The sequence below is a fragment of the Macrobrachium nipponense genome, chromosome 32 (genome assembly GCF_015104395.2).
Source record: "Macrobrachium nipponense isolate FS-2020 chromosome 32, ASM1510439v2, whole genome shotgun sequence".
Classification (NCBI taxonomy): Eukaryota; Metazoa; Arthropoda; class Malacostraca; order Decapoda; family Palaemonidae; genus Macrobrachium; species Macrobrachium nipponense.
This window is the reverse complement of record NC_061094.1, coordinates 13,925,050-13,939,944: the sequence shown is the minus strand read 5'-3', so window position 1 is coordinate 13,939,944 and position 14,895 is coordinate 13,925,050. Positions and strand designations below refer to the sequence as shown.

General features: G+C 36.5%; 1 long non-coding RNA gene across 3 annotated transcripts in view; it reads right to left on the bottom strand.

Moving 5' to 3' along the window:
* The window catches only part of LOC135207233 (uncharacterized), a 617,900-nt gene that overhangs the window by 500,735 nt on the left and 102,270 nt on the right, over positions 1–14,895 (bottom strand). Inside the window, exon 3 of one of the 3 annotated variants that reach the window (XR_010312935.1) lies at positions 7,277–9,183. The exons of the other annotated variants lie outside the window; for them this stretch is intronic. This is a non-coding gene — a long non-coding RNA (uncharacterized LOC135207233). Of the gene's footprint in view, positions 1–7,276; positions 9,184–14,895 lie in introns of those variants that run through there. 3 annotated transcript variants of the gene reach the window in all.

The window sequence follows — 14,895 nt, the reverse complement described above, 5'->3', positions numbered from 1 at the left end:
AAGCGTATTAGCTAGAGATTTTTCATTACTGTAAGTTAGGTTTAGGAATTTGATTGTTATCTCTGTCTTCTACTGTCGTATGCTTGTGTTTTTTAGCCACCGTGAGTTTGTTGTTTTCTTCCTCCCTCTGTGACTTTCTCTCCTCCAGTCGGTATACCTGTTAGTGTATGAGAATGGGGAATGCTTGTGTTGTGTTGTTGTAGCTGAATGCGGTTTCTAGCCCCAACCATCATTTACGGCCATCTTTAATTGGTAAATATATATTACTATTTTTATAAAGTTTGGTCTTTTTCTAATTCCTCTTTGAGTGTTACAGTGTTTTGTGGAGGATCCTGACTCCTGGGGTTTAATAGCCCTTTCGTGGTCATATTTGATAATTGTTTTTGAAAAGCGGCCTATAAAAGAGTATGTGTCAGGGAATAGTAAATTCTCTTTTTCATTTCATGTAGGAAATTTGGGTATTCATACAACCTGGATCTAAATTTTGGTTTCACACGAGAATTGTGTAAGAGGGAATACCCTATGGTTGGTCTAAGGCTCTGAGATATATATTTTTTCAACATGATTTTTTTGAAGCATGAAAAGGCATTTTTTATCATTTTATTATATTATTGGTTCCTGCCAATGAATGAAGCCTGCAGGGGAGTTTACATAATCACTAGGACGACCTGATGTGTCACTAAGTCCTCTCAATCTGCCTCACTCCTGGCAGTAGGATTTATTTTTAATCAAAATTAAGATATGCAACACACAAGTGGCTAACACAAAGGACTCGATACAATCATGAAGAAGATTTATGGGAGTCTGAAAATATTGATTTAGATATTTGACTTTATATATATATATGGTGGCATCCATGTTCACGACTCGGTACAATCCTGTTTCATAAGTCAGAATAATATATAACTAAATCGCAAATAAATCGTAAAAAATCGTCATGCCTTCATGGGATCGCCGTCCTGTAAAAACCGTTAAATGCGGGTGTGGCCTAAATCATCTGTGACTTGCGCATATGACTATGAAATACCTAATCTCATCTCAAATTGCGCAATGCTTTTGTAATGGTTCATTGCGGAAGTCATCATGGAGTCGATATCAGCTGACATTTCTTTTTTTGGGGGAGCCCAAGCCCCGCGACAATAGGAGATTGATTGCCAAACTCAGCCTTTACGAGAGCTGTGGTGTGAAATTGCCAATCTGTGACCCAGGCTTAATACCTCAATACTATGAGAGAAAACGGCTTTTGTATACTACAGTACAGGGTTAACTTGATAAGTTGTCAAACATTCTATAACACAGATACATTTAATTTGTATTAGAGATTTATTTAATTTGTATTAAACATTTTACAGATATTTTGCTGTTCACATTATTAATATTTTGAAATGAGTATTATAAGCATTTCAGGGGGCGTATATTTTTATGAGTAACAGTTGCAAAAGGGTACTAATGTTAGATGTCTTACGAATTTGGGATGATGGTTGGTTTGGGGTCATTTGAAATTAAATTAAATTGTTCTAGTATGATGACTTAAGGTATTTTTTGTTGGAACTATCAAATTAGGCAGTGAAATGGTAAAATAGACAGCTATAAGCATTTTAGTTTATGGGGTACTGGGTATTTGCAGTTATAAGCATTATTTGAGGGGAATTTTGCTTTTCTAAGGCAGGTTCTGGAACCTAATACTGCGTAAAAGTGGGGTAGCACTGTATTATTTTAAAAATTGATGGATGTATGATATTTAGGGCTAAAGTGCAGGACTGGGGACAAGAAGGCCATTCAGCGCCGTAATGAAGATTAAATAAGTTGAATTATGGTAAATGAATTAATGAATTAGTGAAAGAAATGATTCATAAAATTAGATGTGACTAATAAATAAAATAAAAATATGAAGTTTAATGAATGGCGTAATATATATTAAAAATAGTTTAATGTCTTTAAAAATCTGTATACATATGATATATAAATAATAATTATCTAAATGTTATTAAAAATTTTTATACACTTTAAAAAGGAGATGAGAGCAGAAATATCTGCTTCATCTCCCAAGATATTTGAGAGGGATTTACCCTGGAAATATCTTTCCCTTTGGTTAAAATATCTGGGGCAAACCATCAGAATGTGCTCCACTGTAAGTATCTCGTCGTAGTAAGCACACACTGGTGGGCTGCTTCCTTCTAAAATAAACTGATGGGTTGAATAAGTGTGCCCAATCCTTAATCTCGTTAAAATAACCTCTGTTCATCTGTCAAGCTGGAATGACGAAGGCCACGGCAGTATACTTTTCCTAATATTTCTATACTCACTATTATTGGCAAGAAGAGGAGAAGTCCATCTTTCTTGCCATTTACTTAATACATAAGACCTAACAGAACCTTTTAGGTCTGTGTGAGGCACTTTCCTGAAGGTTGTTTCTGGCAAAGCACTAGCAGCTTTAGCTTCCCTGTCTGCAGTCTCGTTTCTGTGAATCCCCACGTGAGAAGGGACCCAACAGAAAGAGACTGACTTGCGCAGACAATATATACAAAAAAGCGACTCCTTAAGTTTTTGGATTAATGGATGAAAGCTATTAAATTTTTTTATAGCTTAGCTTCTAAAGTGCTTTTAGAATCCGATTATATGACAAATATCATTTTAAGGGATAAAGGTATACAGTGGAACCTCGACAAATGAAAGTCCCTACTTATGAAAAATCCAAGTTACGAAAGTAAAGACGAATATTTTTTTGCTTCTTCATACGAAAATAATTCAGGTTGCGAAAGGGTGTACTGTAAAGTCCGAGATTCGCCCAGACCGCCAAGAACAATTTTAAAACTCGAGTGCCTCTAACTCTGTAGACTCGCCACCATCCTCCCGCTCTCCCATTGGTTCCTGATGCTAGTCACTGCCATAAGATCCTGCTCTCCTATTGGTCAGCATCTATCCCATCATGCCTCTATGTAACGGTGTTGTTCGGCCACTTCGTCGCACCAGCGTTATTGTACACACGCGGAATTCGTTCGTACACATATATGTATTTCGTTAGTTAACGTAAATTCATGTTAGTGATTTTGCTTTCTACTTGTACGTATACTTCACCGTGTTGTGTGTGAACTTAACCCTTAAACGCCGAAGCGGTAAAAAAAAAAATGTCTCCCGTGTGCCGGAGGTGTTTCAGAGTGAGCGAGGAAGCAGAAAAAATATTTTTTTCAAAAAATCACAGCGCGCTTAGTTTTCAAGATTAACAGTTCATTTTTGGCTCCTTTTTTTTGACATTGGCTGAAGTTTAGTATGCAACCATCAAAAATGAAAAAAATTATCATTATCATATATAAATAATGCGATATATGATAGCGCAAAAACGAAATTTCATATATAATTGTATTCAAATCGCGCTGTGCGCAAAACGGTTAAAGGTAACAAGTTACCTTTTTTTCGTTGTAATTTACACTAAATTGCAATCATTTTGGTATATAACACATTGTAAAACGATAAAAGCAACACAGAGAAAATATTATCACAAAATAATGCATGAATTCGTAACGCGCGGACGTAAACAAATATTTTTTTTAAAAATTCACCATAAATCTAAATACGTATTGTCCTAGAGACTTCCAATTTCTTTCAAAATGAAGACAAATGATTGAATATTACTATACTGTAAGAGTATTAGCTTACAAATGCAGTTTTCGACCATATCTGACGAGTTAAAGTTGACCGAATGTCGATTTTTTTTATATATATATATTTTTTATATACAATTATTTCGAAAATAAGAAAAGCTACAACCTTCAAATATTTTTCGTTTTATTCTAAATAAAATTGCGCACATTTTCATATATAAAACTCTATGAAATGCCTAATATGAAATGGAGCAAATATTCCGAGAATGGGACGTACGCATTTCGGAGATTTGTGGCGGAGAATCTGCGCGCGGAGGGAAGGAAAGTTTTTTTTTTTTAAATTCACCATAAATCTAAATATTGTGCTAGAGACTTTGAATTTGTTTCAAGATGAAGATAAATGACTGAATATTACTAGACTGTAAGAGTTTTAGCATACAATTGCGTTTTTCGACCATTTCGGTAGAGTCAAAGTTGACCGAACGTGGTTTTTTCCTATTTATCGTGATTTAAATGCAAATATTTCGAAAATCAGAAAAGCTACAACCTTCAATTATTTAATGTTATATTCTACATGAAATTGCGCACATTTTCATATATAAAACTTTATGTAACGGCTAATTTAAAATGGTGCAAACATTACCACAATCGCACGTATGATTTTTTCGGAAGAGTTACCGCGCGGACGTAAAGAAAATTTTATTTTTTTCATAAATTCACCATAAATCGAAATATTGTGCTAGAGACTTCCAATTTGTTCCAAAATGAAGGTAAATGCTTGAATATTACTAGAATATAAGCGTTTTAGCTTACACTTGCATTTTTTTACCATTTCGGTAGAGTCAAAGTTGACCGAAGGTTGAAAATTTGTCACTTATCATTTTTTATATGAAAATATTTCAAAATTGATAAAAGCTACAGCCATGGGTTGTTTTTAGTTGTACTGTGCATGAAATTGCGCACATTTCCATATATAAAACTTTATGTAACGGCTAATTTTAAAATGGTGCAAACATTACCACAATCGCATGTATGATTTTTTTCAGAAGTGTTACCGCGCGGACGTAAGGAAAAAGTTTTTTCATAAATTCACCATAAATCGAAATATTGTGCTAGAGACTTTCAATTAGTTGCAAAATTAAGGGAAATGATTGAATATTACTAAAATATAAGAGTTTTAGCTTAAAATTGCGTTTTTTGACCATTTCGGTAGAGTCAAAGTTGACCGAAGGTTGAAATTTTGGCACTTATCGTTATTTATATAAAAATATCTCAAAACTGATAAAAGCTACAGTCATGAGTATTTTTTTGTTGTATTCTACATAAAAATGAACACATTTTCATATATAATACTCCATGTAACGGCTAATTTAAAATGGTACAAAAATTATGTCAGTGACGAAATAATTTCCGAGATGCGTCACAGATACTTTTTAGTGCGGCAAGAAAGAAATTCGCGCTTGCGCGCCTGCGTAATGATTGTAAACAAAACAACACCTCGATCCGTGAACTCCCAGCATCCCCCAAGGCGCGTGATTCAAGTTTTCGGCTGGTAGGCCTATAAGTATTTTTCCGCGAATTTAAAAAAAAAAATTTTTTAGTCGACGTATGGTACGTCCATTCGGCATACGGGAGACATTTTGACTTGACATTTAATACGCCCATTCGGCGTTTAAGGGTTAATTAACTTAATTATAGCCATGGGTCCCAAGAATACTGTTGAAGTTCAAGGAAAGAAGAGGATGCTTTCTTTGGAGACAAAGATGGAGATCATTAAAAAGTATGAAGCTAGCATGCGGTTGAGTGTGATCACTAAGGAATACGGCCGAAATCCGTCGATGAAAGGAACCATCCTTAAGCAGAAGGAAGCAATTAAAGCAGCTACACCTTCCAAGGGCATGACTATTTTGTCCAACAAGAGGAGCCACGTGCATGATGAGATGGAGAGGCTGCTTTTTGTATGGATAAAAGAAAAAAAAAATTGCTGGCGATACGATAACCGGTGATCTGATTGCCTAGGTCGAAGACGACGGAGGAGAAGGGACATCGACGCCAACCCCAGACTTCAAGGCTTCTCATGGGTGGTTTGATAAATTCCGTAAACGGACTGGCATCCATTTGGTGGTGCGGCATGGGGAGGCTGCCAGCTCGGACACGAAAGCAGCCAAAACCTGTATTAAGACGTTCGACGAAATGATGATCAACGAAGGCTACAGTTCTCAGCAAGTCTTCAACTGTGACGAGACTGGCCTTTTTTGGAAAAAAATGCCTCGTTGGACGTACATCACGGAGGAAGAGAAGAGGTTACCTGGGCATAAGCCTATGAAAGACAGGCTTATGCTAGAACTATGTTCCAACGCCAGTGGGGATTGTAAAGTCAAGCCCCTACTTGTCTATCATTTGGAGACTCCTCGAGCCTTCAAGGCCCACAAAGTGCTAAAGGAGAAGCTTTCAGTGATGTGGAGGGCTAATGCGAAAGCCTGGGTAACGAGACTTTTGTTCACCGAGTGGGTAAGCTGTGTTTTGGCCCGACAGTGAAGAAATTCTTGGAAGAGAAGCGCCTCCCTCTGAAATGTCTGCTGTTGTTGGACAATGCCCCTGCTCACCCTCCTGTATATGAAACATCTTTTTGATATCGAGATATGCATCCGACTCATCGATCAAGCTTGGCAGGAGGTTTCGAGGCAAACCTTGAATTCTTCGTGGAGGAAACTCTGGCCTCATGCCGTATCCGCCTGAGAATTCGAGGGAGTCTACGTGGGTGAAGCTGATGCAGATTCAGAAACAGTTGACGATCCTGAAACTGTTTCGCAACCAGATCTTGACGAGATCATTGCATTCGGCAAGTCTATGGGGCTGGGTCATCGAAATGGACAACATCAATGACCTTCTCGAGGAGCACCAAGAGGAGCTTACGACGGATGACCTGAAGGAGTTGGAGACCATGCAACATAACGTCGTTTAAAAAGCGTTCTCTTGCAGCGGCGAGGGGGAGGAGGAAGAGGACCCTATGACAATGGCAGAAATTAAGGATGCTCTAGCTGCTTTTCATAAAGTGCAATCATTTGTAGAAAAGACACACCCCAAAAAGGCTTACACAGGTTGTATGCTTGCGTACTTCGATGACGTTTGCCCGAGCCGTTTCAGGAACATTGTGAAAAGCAGGCAGAAGCAATCTTCCTTAGAGCTATTTTTTAAAAGGCCTTTAATAGTAGTAAGCAAACAGGAAGATCCAAGTGATATGAAAAAACAGAAAGTTGAAAGTGGTGAAGAAATTGAAATTTTGTAAAAAACGTAAAGTATAAAAAAGTAAAAAAAAATGTTTAAATAAAAAAAAAAAAAAAAAAAAAAAAATTAATTTTAAGTTTTTTGTAAAGTTAAGTGTTAATGTTTTCTGCCATTTGTTAATGTATTTCGTAAAGTTTAGTGTTAATGTTTTCTACCATTTTCTAATGTGTTTCGTAAAGTTAAGTGTTCATGTTTTCTGCCATTTGTCCTCCTCCTACTCTGTCGCCACTTCCGGAGATCGCCTCACTCGAAAGGTAAGGTTCCACATTTTACTACATATGTACGTACAGTATTTCTTGTACCATGTACACTTATACACTTTATTTACAGGTATAGTATAGTTTATGTTAGGTATTGAATGGTCCAAATTGTTTTTCATTGTTTATTGGTCAATTTAGCTTTATTATAAAATTTACTGTGGTGTTTCTGCAGGGCTTGGAACGAACTATGCAATTTACATGTAAAACGCGGTTCGAGATAAGAAAAAAATCAGGTTACGAAAGCCGCTTTGGAACAGATTAATTTCGTATCCTGAGGCACTACTGTATTCTTATTATTGTTTAGTTTATGTTCTTTCTTTGGGTCATTTGTTTATAGTTAACTTACGTTCTGTAATAATATTGGTTTTTTGGTCTTCGGTTCTCTCTAAAGACCCCTTTTCATCTTTAGCCTCCTGTTCATTACAACTTTCTTCTGTTATTTCTGTAGCAAATGTACTCACTATTTTCTTGTGCTTACATTTCCCTTAATATCCAAATCAATATGAAAAAAAAAAATGATTCACAACAGCATTTGCATTTGTGTCTTGGTTCTTTGCCACATGTATTTTGGCAAACATTCTTTGTATATCCATACTTGCTACTGTTTTGTACTGTTGTGGTTTTGGGACATACAGTCTTATTTCTCAGTTTTGGCCCATAATTTTAATTTTTAAGGGTAATTCTTGACCTTCAAAATTTTATTTTTCCAATTCTGTGTTTGTTTATTACTGTCTCTACTGGTTACATTACAGTTTTCCTCCTGTATTCTCAGGGAATAGGTACCAGACCCCCTCCCCCAACATATAGCCAGAACCCGAGAATAGTTGAAACTCCTATAAAATGTTAGAACTATTTTGTTAGGTAAAACTCAAGAAAAATCCACTAAAAATATCTATACCTGGTATTTTTAAGTTCATCACAAAAAGTGCATTTTATGATGAAATTGATAGAAAAAAAACCCCAGGAATTTGTGGATACTTCAGAAAAATACTGCAAATAGGCACATTTTCCACTAATAATGAAGGCAAATGCTCCTGAGAGAAATCCACAAATACGGGGGGCTCACTGTATATAATTCATAGTCCTGTATATTAGGGAATCCAATAATACATTCTTTTCAACTGGCTCCTCTTCATTATTGGGGAGTACTATGGTACCCTGAACACTGTTTATACCGCATTTATTTTATCACTTTTTTTTTTCCTGACTGATTTTTTATTGAGGTTTCTATCAACTTCTTTTGGTTTTTCTGTCAGAATAACAATTCTGAGGCTGAATGTCTACTCAATAAGAAATTTTATCATTTCAAAACAGCTTTTTTTTTATTTGTCAGTTTCAATGGTAAGAAACCTTGACCAACTTCCACCTCCAAAGAGAGAGTCAAAGTATGTCATGGTTGGGTTTTGTCTGTATTTAGTTTTTCTTGGCCTTCTATATGTAATCAGTTCAACAAATACTATCAATTTTGTCCAGGATGAGGACTCTCTCGCCAGGGAAGCCCAACAAGGGCTGTAAAATTGCTTTGGGATCCTCCTCACCTGGATATACACCATATCATCAGTGCCTTAGGGGTCGGCAGTCCGTCGAGATCGGACTCAGCACTGAGGGCATTGTTTAACACAAGAATTTCCCCTTGCTCGACCACATTGTGTACTCTAGTTCTAAAGGTGGAGCAGCAGGCCGTCCAACTCCACCCTCCTTCAAAGTTACATGAGCAGTGACTTTCGTGATTCAATACCATGCAAAGGTCGTCAACGAAAGAGGAAGAAGTGAAGGGGGAAATCTATAGGAGGAGGGGTAAAAAGTTATAGGTCCTTATGTTTGGTTGATCCACAGAATCCACCGCAAAGGGAGAAAGGGAGTAGGCGTAAAGGTTCATATGCTCCCTGCAGTGGATTCTCAAGCCCTCCACCTCATCAAGGAGTTGGGATCAAGGGGAGAGATGTGTCTGATTTACTCCCACATCCAAATGTACTTTCCTGACTATGCAGCCAAACTTTTACATCAAGGTGATCTGTCTCACCAGAGAAGACCTGCAATGAGAGAGTTTCTATTAATACTAACAGCAGTGAGAACATGGGCTGTTATAAAAAATTTTAATATTCAATTAATTACATTAACAATTTAACATTTCACATATATACAATAAAGAACAGTCAATCTAAGGCAACCACAGTCCTCCCTGCTGTCAGTCCTTGCTCTCATTTCAAAATAAAAACTAACCCACTTTTACATTTTTACCCTAAATTTTCACCAATTTTATCATGGAAAGTACTATCACAGGTTATTAATCACTACACAGATTACTGGTTAATTAATGATAATCAACTCTATCCTTACTACTGCTCTAAGTATCATACTCATTTCCTACTGTTCTACTTGTTAAATATGTCCTATCACTACTATCCAGTCCAACTTGATATCTAGCTAACTGTTCTAAAATACGTACCCATAATGATATTAGATTACTTTCTCTATATCCCTGAAACTCTTTAATCTCAGTACTAACTTACATAATACCTCATCAGCATTATCCAGTGCTTCTTGCATGGTATTTGCCAAATCAAAATCCTCACTGTCTATCATTATTATTATTAATTTTTATTTATTATTATTTTATCTATCACAGTCATCCTATTCAGCTGGGTGGTTTTAAAGTGTGGGGTTCCAGGTTGCATCTAGCCACCTTAAGAGTCCATCACTTTTCTTACTATGTGTGATGTTTCTGGTAGCAAACTCTTCTGCATGAGTCCTGGTGTTACTTCAACATCTAGTTTTTCTAGGTTCCTTTTCAGGGATCTTAGGATCGTACCTAGTGTTCCTGTGATTAGGGTACAATTTCCACAGACATACCCCATATTCTTATTTCTATTTTCAGGTCTTGATACTTATCCATTTTTCTCTTTCTTTCTCTTCTACTCTGGTGTCCCATGGTATTGCAACATCAATGAGTAATACTTCTCGATTTGTCAACCAACGTCAAGTCTGATTTATTGGCACATATCACCCTATCTGTTCTGATACCATAGTCCCAGAGGATCTTTGCATGATCGTTTTCTATCACTCCCTCAGGTTGGTGCTCGTACCACTTATTACTGCAAGCTAGCTGGTGTGTCTTGCACAAGCTACAGTGGAGGACTTTTGCTACTGAATCATGCCTCTCTTGTAATGGTTCTGTGCAAGTGCCAGACATTCGCTTGCTATGCAGTTTATGGTCTCGTTTTTCATATTGCACGTCCTGTATATGAGTGAGATGTTATTTCCATCTATCATTTTTCAAACATAACTGGTTCTTAGGGCCTGATCTTGTGCTGCTGTTAACATTCCTTTTGTATCCTTCCGGAGTTCTCCCTTCTGTAGCCAATGCCATGTTTCATCCCTGGCCAGTTCTTTAGTCTGTTTCATGTACTGTCTGTGCATTGTTTGTTGTGCCATTCCTCCATTCTGTTTGTCATTCTCCTGTCTCTGTATGTCTGGGTCTTCAACTACTTTTATCAGTCCTTCTTCCCTGGACTCCTTAGCCCCTTGTCTTCATAAGTTTTCAGATACTGCCCTAGTGCTCTGCTCTCGATGTTGACACAGTCCTCTATGCTTAGTAGTCCTCTCTTTCCTCCCTTTTGTGCTATGTATAGTCTCTGTATTTGCTCTTGAGTGTAGGGCTTTGTGTATTGTCATGATTTTCTTAATTTTCTGGTCTATGCTGCGAAGTTCAGCATTCGTCAACTCCATTACTCCTGTACTGTATTTGATTACTGGTACTGCCCTTGTGTTCATGGCTTTCATCATATTTCTGGAGTTGAGTTTTGACTTGAGTATCATCTAAGTGTCTGAATACATATATTCTTTCCTGATCATGTCCTTCATCTCTTAAGTGTTTTATGAATTTTTATCACACCACTGTGATTCATATACATGCATTAAGCTACAAATGTCCTTTAATATCCAATTCGCTCTACCTCAGAATTAATATATTTTCATGTGTTAACCGAAGGGGAATTTTTTTAGTTGATAATAATTCTATCCTCTCATGGATTTGAGCCAGCACACAGAGGAGAAATCAGGATTTCAGTAACATTGGCGAATCGGCCAACAAGTGTTTTATATCCTCTCCTTTGTGTTTTATATCCTCTCCTATCGTTCCCAGGTATTTTTATCCTGTCTCATCTGCGTCTGATGCTATTTCCATCTGGTAGCACTATCACTTCAGTCCTTGTCACTTTGCTTTCTGTATGTTGACCAAGACACATTTTTCTTTTCAAAACTCTATCTTGATGTCCCCAGATACAATCCTTACAGTCTGGATTAGGGTATCTATTTCCTTGATGCTCTTACCATACAGCTTGATGTCGCCCATGAACATCAGATGGTTAATTCTGTTGGCCTCCTTTCTTGGGTTGGTACCCAGCATCATCATCTGTAGTACCTTTGTCATGGGAATCATGGCTACTAAGAAGAGTAGTGGGGACAGTGAGTCGCCTTAAAGATCCCTCTCCTAATGTTAACAAAAGCGAATCTTATCCCACAGCTTGTAAGTATTGTATTCCAGTTACGGATTATATTTTTTAGGAATCTGATGGTGTTTTCCTCTTCCCCATATATTTTCAGGCATTCTATTAGCCACGTGTGTGGTATCATGTCAAAAGCTTTCTTGTAGTCAATCCATGCCATGCTTAAGTTGGTTTTCCTTCTCTTACTGTCTGCATTATCATTTTGTCTATCAGGAGCTGATCTTTTGTGCCCAGACACTTCCTTTAGTGGCCTTTCTTGTTGGTGGGGGATGGTGTTTGTATCCTCTAAGTAGTTGTAGTATAGCTTTTCACATCTGATACCTGTTATTAACTTCCACAATACTATAGTCAGTTCACTTAAGAAGGTAGATTCTTGGGTGAGCCCTATACCTACATGACGTTTGTTTGGCGACCTCTGATCAGCTGGTATCGGGAGGTAGGCAACTCGCTCAATGTCCCATATTTTCATCTGTAGCTTGGAAAACTAGCAATATGTTTATATTTCTTCATTTATTTCACTCTTTGCAAAAGATAGGAAAGTTTTGGTCATACCATAGGATTCAGTGTTAATTCTTCAACTAAATCATCTTTTCCTAAAATCAATAAGACAAACACAAAGGAATTATGAGTAAAAGTGAAGAGAGAAGCATTTAATTCTGTATACCTGTTTTTACTTATCACTGGATTTTGCATCATTCATGTAATCAAGATAAAATAAAACTTGTGTTTCCTTACAATAAATTCACCCTGAATACGCTGGTGCTTTCAGATTTTAGATGCACGTGATATGTAAAGAGAAAATGAACAATATGTATAATAATGTTGAATTCGTAAATGATTCATGTTTGAGTGTTGCCGAGAGACAGTGAGCTGCAAGACACCATTATGTTAGTCGTCTCAGTGAGAGCTTTAACTTTCCAATTAGCAATATAAGAAGGTTGCAGTTTCGACAAAATTTACCGTGTTATGTCATAACATTTTCTGTAAATAAAAAGTCATAATTCTCATCATGACTGTCAAACATTTTCAATTCAATATCATTTATGTGAGTATGTCTGAACATATCTGATAAAAATAAAACTAAGATGGATGCATCTGGTATCGTTGGAGCCTCAGATCAGGCAAGGGGAAATTTCAGTCCAGGGAAGAAGTTGAACTCTATGGACAGACTTCGCACTCTTCAACTCAGCCTAAGCTTTAATCACGTTGTTTCAGCATATTGTTTCTAAAATCTGAAAGCATCAGCGTATTCAGGGTGAATTTATTGTGTGAAAACACAAGTTTTATTTTATCTTGATTGCATGATTGATGCAAAATCCAATCATAAGTAAAGACAGGTATAAAGAATTAAATGCTTCTCTCTTCACTTTTACTCATTGTAATCCTTTGTGTTTTATCTTATTGATTTTAGGAAAAGATGATTTAGTTGTACAATTAATACTGAATCCTATTGTATGACCAAAACTTTCCTATCTTTTGCAAAGAGTGAAATAAATGAAGAAGTATAAACATATTGCAAGTTTTCTAAGCTACAGACAAAAATATGGGACAATGAGCTTGTTGCCTACCTCCCGATACCAGCCAATCAGAGGCTGCCAAACAAACAGCTCATAGGCATAGGGCTCACCCAAGAATCTACCTTCTTAAGTGAACAGACTATAGTAGACCAGTGATAAGCCTGTAGCTATTAAAATTATAATTTCTGGAAGCCCAGCACGTCCCGGCCCTAATGCTATTCAAATGCTAATATCCCCAAGCGTATTGAAGATAAAAGAAAAATTCTTTTGGCAGAAAAATATTACATCTGTAAATTTCATCCCATATAAGATTTATTTCTTAAATCTAAATTCACTTTTAAATGATGTTTTAATTATTGCATGTCCCTAACGCTAATATATCCAAAACTATTGAAGATGAAGAAAAATTCTTTTGGGATAAAAAAACCTTACATCTTTAAATTTCATCCTGTATAAGATTTATTTTTAAAATATAATAGATTCACATTTGAATTATGTTTTAATTACTGCATTTCTGGCGGTCTGGCACAGCCCAGCCCTGACGCTGTTCAAATGCTAATATCTCCAAAAGTATTGAAGATAAAAGAAAAATTCTTTTGGCAGAAAAAATCTTACATCTTATTTCATCCCATATAAGATTTATTTTTAAGATATCATAAATTCACATTTACTTAAATGATGTTAACCCTTTGATGGTTTAACTTGAAGCTTCATGAGTTATTGCCTTTAGGGCTCCCTACTGGTTATTATTTTTCAGAAAATGAAACTTATTCATATGGAACAAACCTACAGGGGTCACTGACTTGAAATTCAAGCTTCCAAACAATAAGGTGTTCATTAGGAAGTAGTGAGAGGCAATAAAGGTAAAGGAAGAGATCCCACAAATTAAAAAGAAAAAAAAAAACAATTAATAAAAATGTATTATAATGAAAGGAGAATAGTACTAGGGTAGTAATGTATTGCATTTTTGCTTAAACTTCTTTAGTTTTAATTGCAAAAGATCCTCTGGGAGGCTGTTCACAGTCCAACAGTGTGAGGAATAAAGTACCTCTGAAACTCTACTGCATATTGGTGCTGGTGTTCTGTGAATCTCGTTGCTCTCAGCAGATGAAGGGGATACAGGGTTCAATTGTGAATGTAAAAGATCTCTGTTGAAATACAACTTATGAAAAAGTGAAAAACAAGACAATCCGTTGATGAACCCAGTTATAACTGCTACTGTTAGGGAACAGAAACCTACCACCACAAACCACACTTATCTCAAAAAGATAAATCTCTGGCAAAAGCAGACATCTACACTGGAGAACAGTATTCTAGTCAAGGAAGCACAAATGACCTAAAACAGTTTGCACTGATTTTATCACTCTTATAAATATACTACAGTGCTCCCCCACTTGTACATGGGAATAGGTTCCAGAACCTGCCCTGAAAATGCAAAAAACATGAAAATGCAAAAGTCCCCTCTAAAAATTATTATAACTGGCTTGTAACTGCCAAATAGTACCCAGTACCCCTAAAACTAAAATACTTATAAGTGTCATATTTTGACATTTCACTGCTTTGATAGTTAGAACAAAAATATACCTTAAATTATCGTACTGAAACAATTCAATATAATTTTGAATAAAAATACACCCCAAAATCTCATCCCAAAGTAACCTTACATTACAGTATTCTCCTACTACTGTTACTAAGTAGGCTATATACACCCCAAAAATGC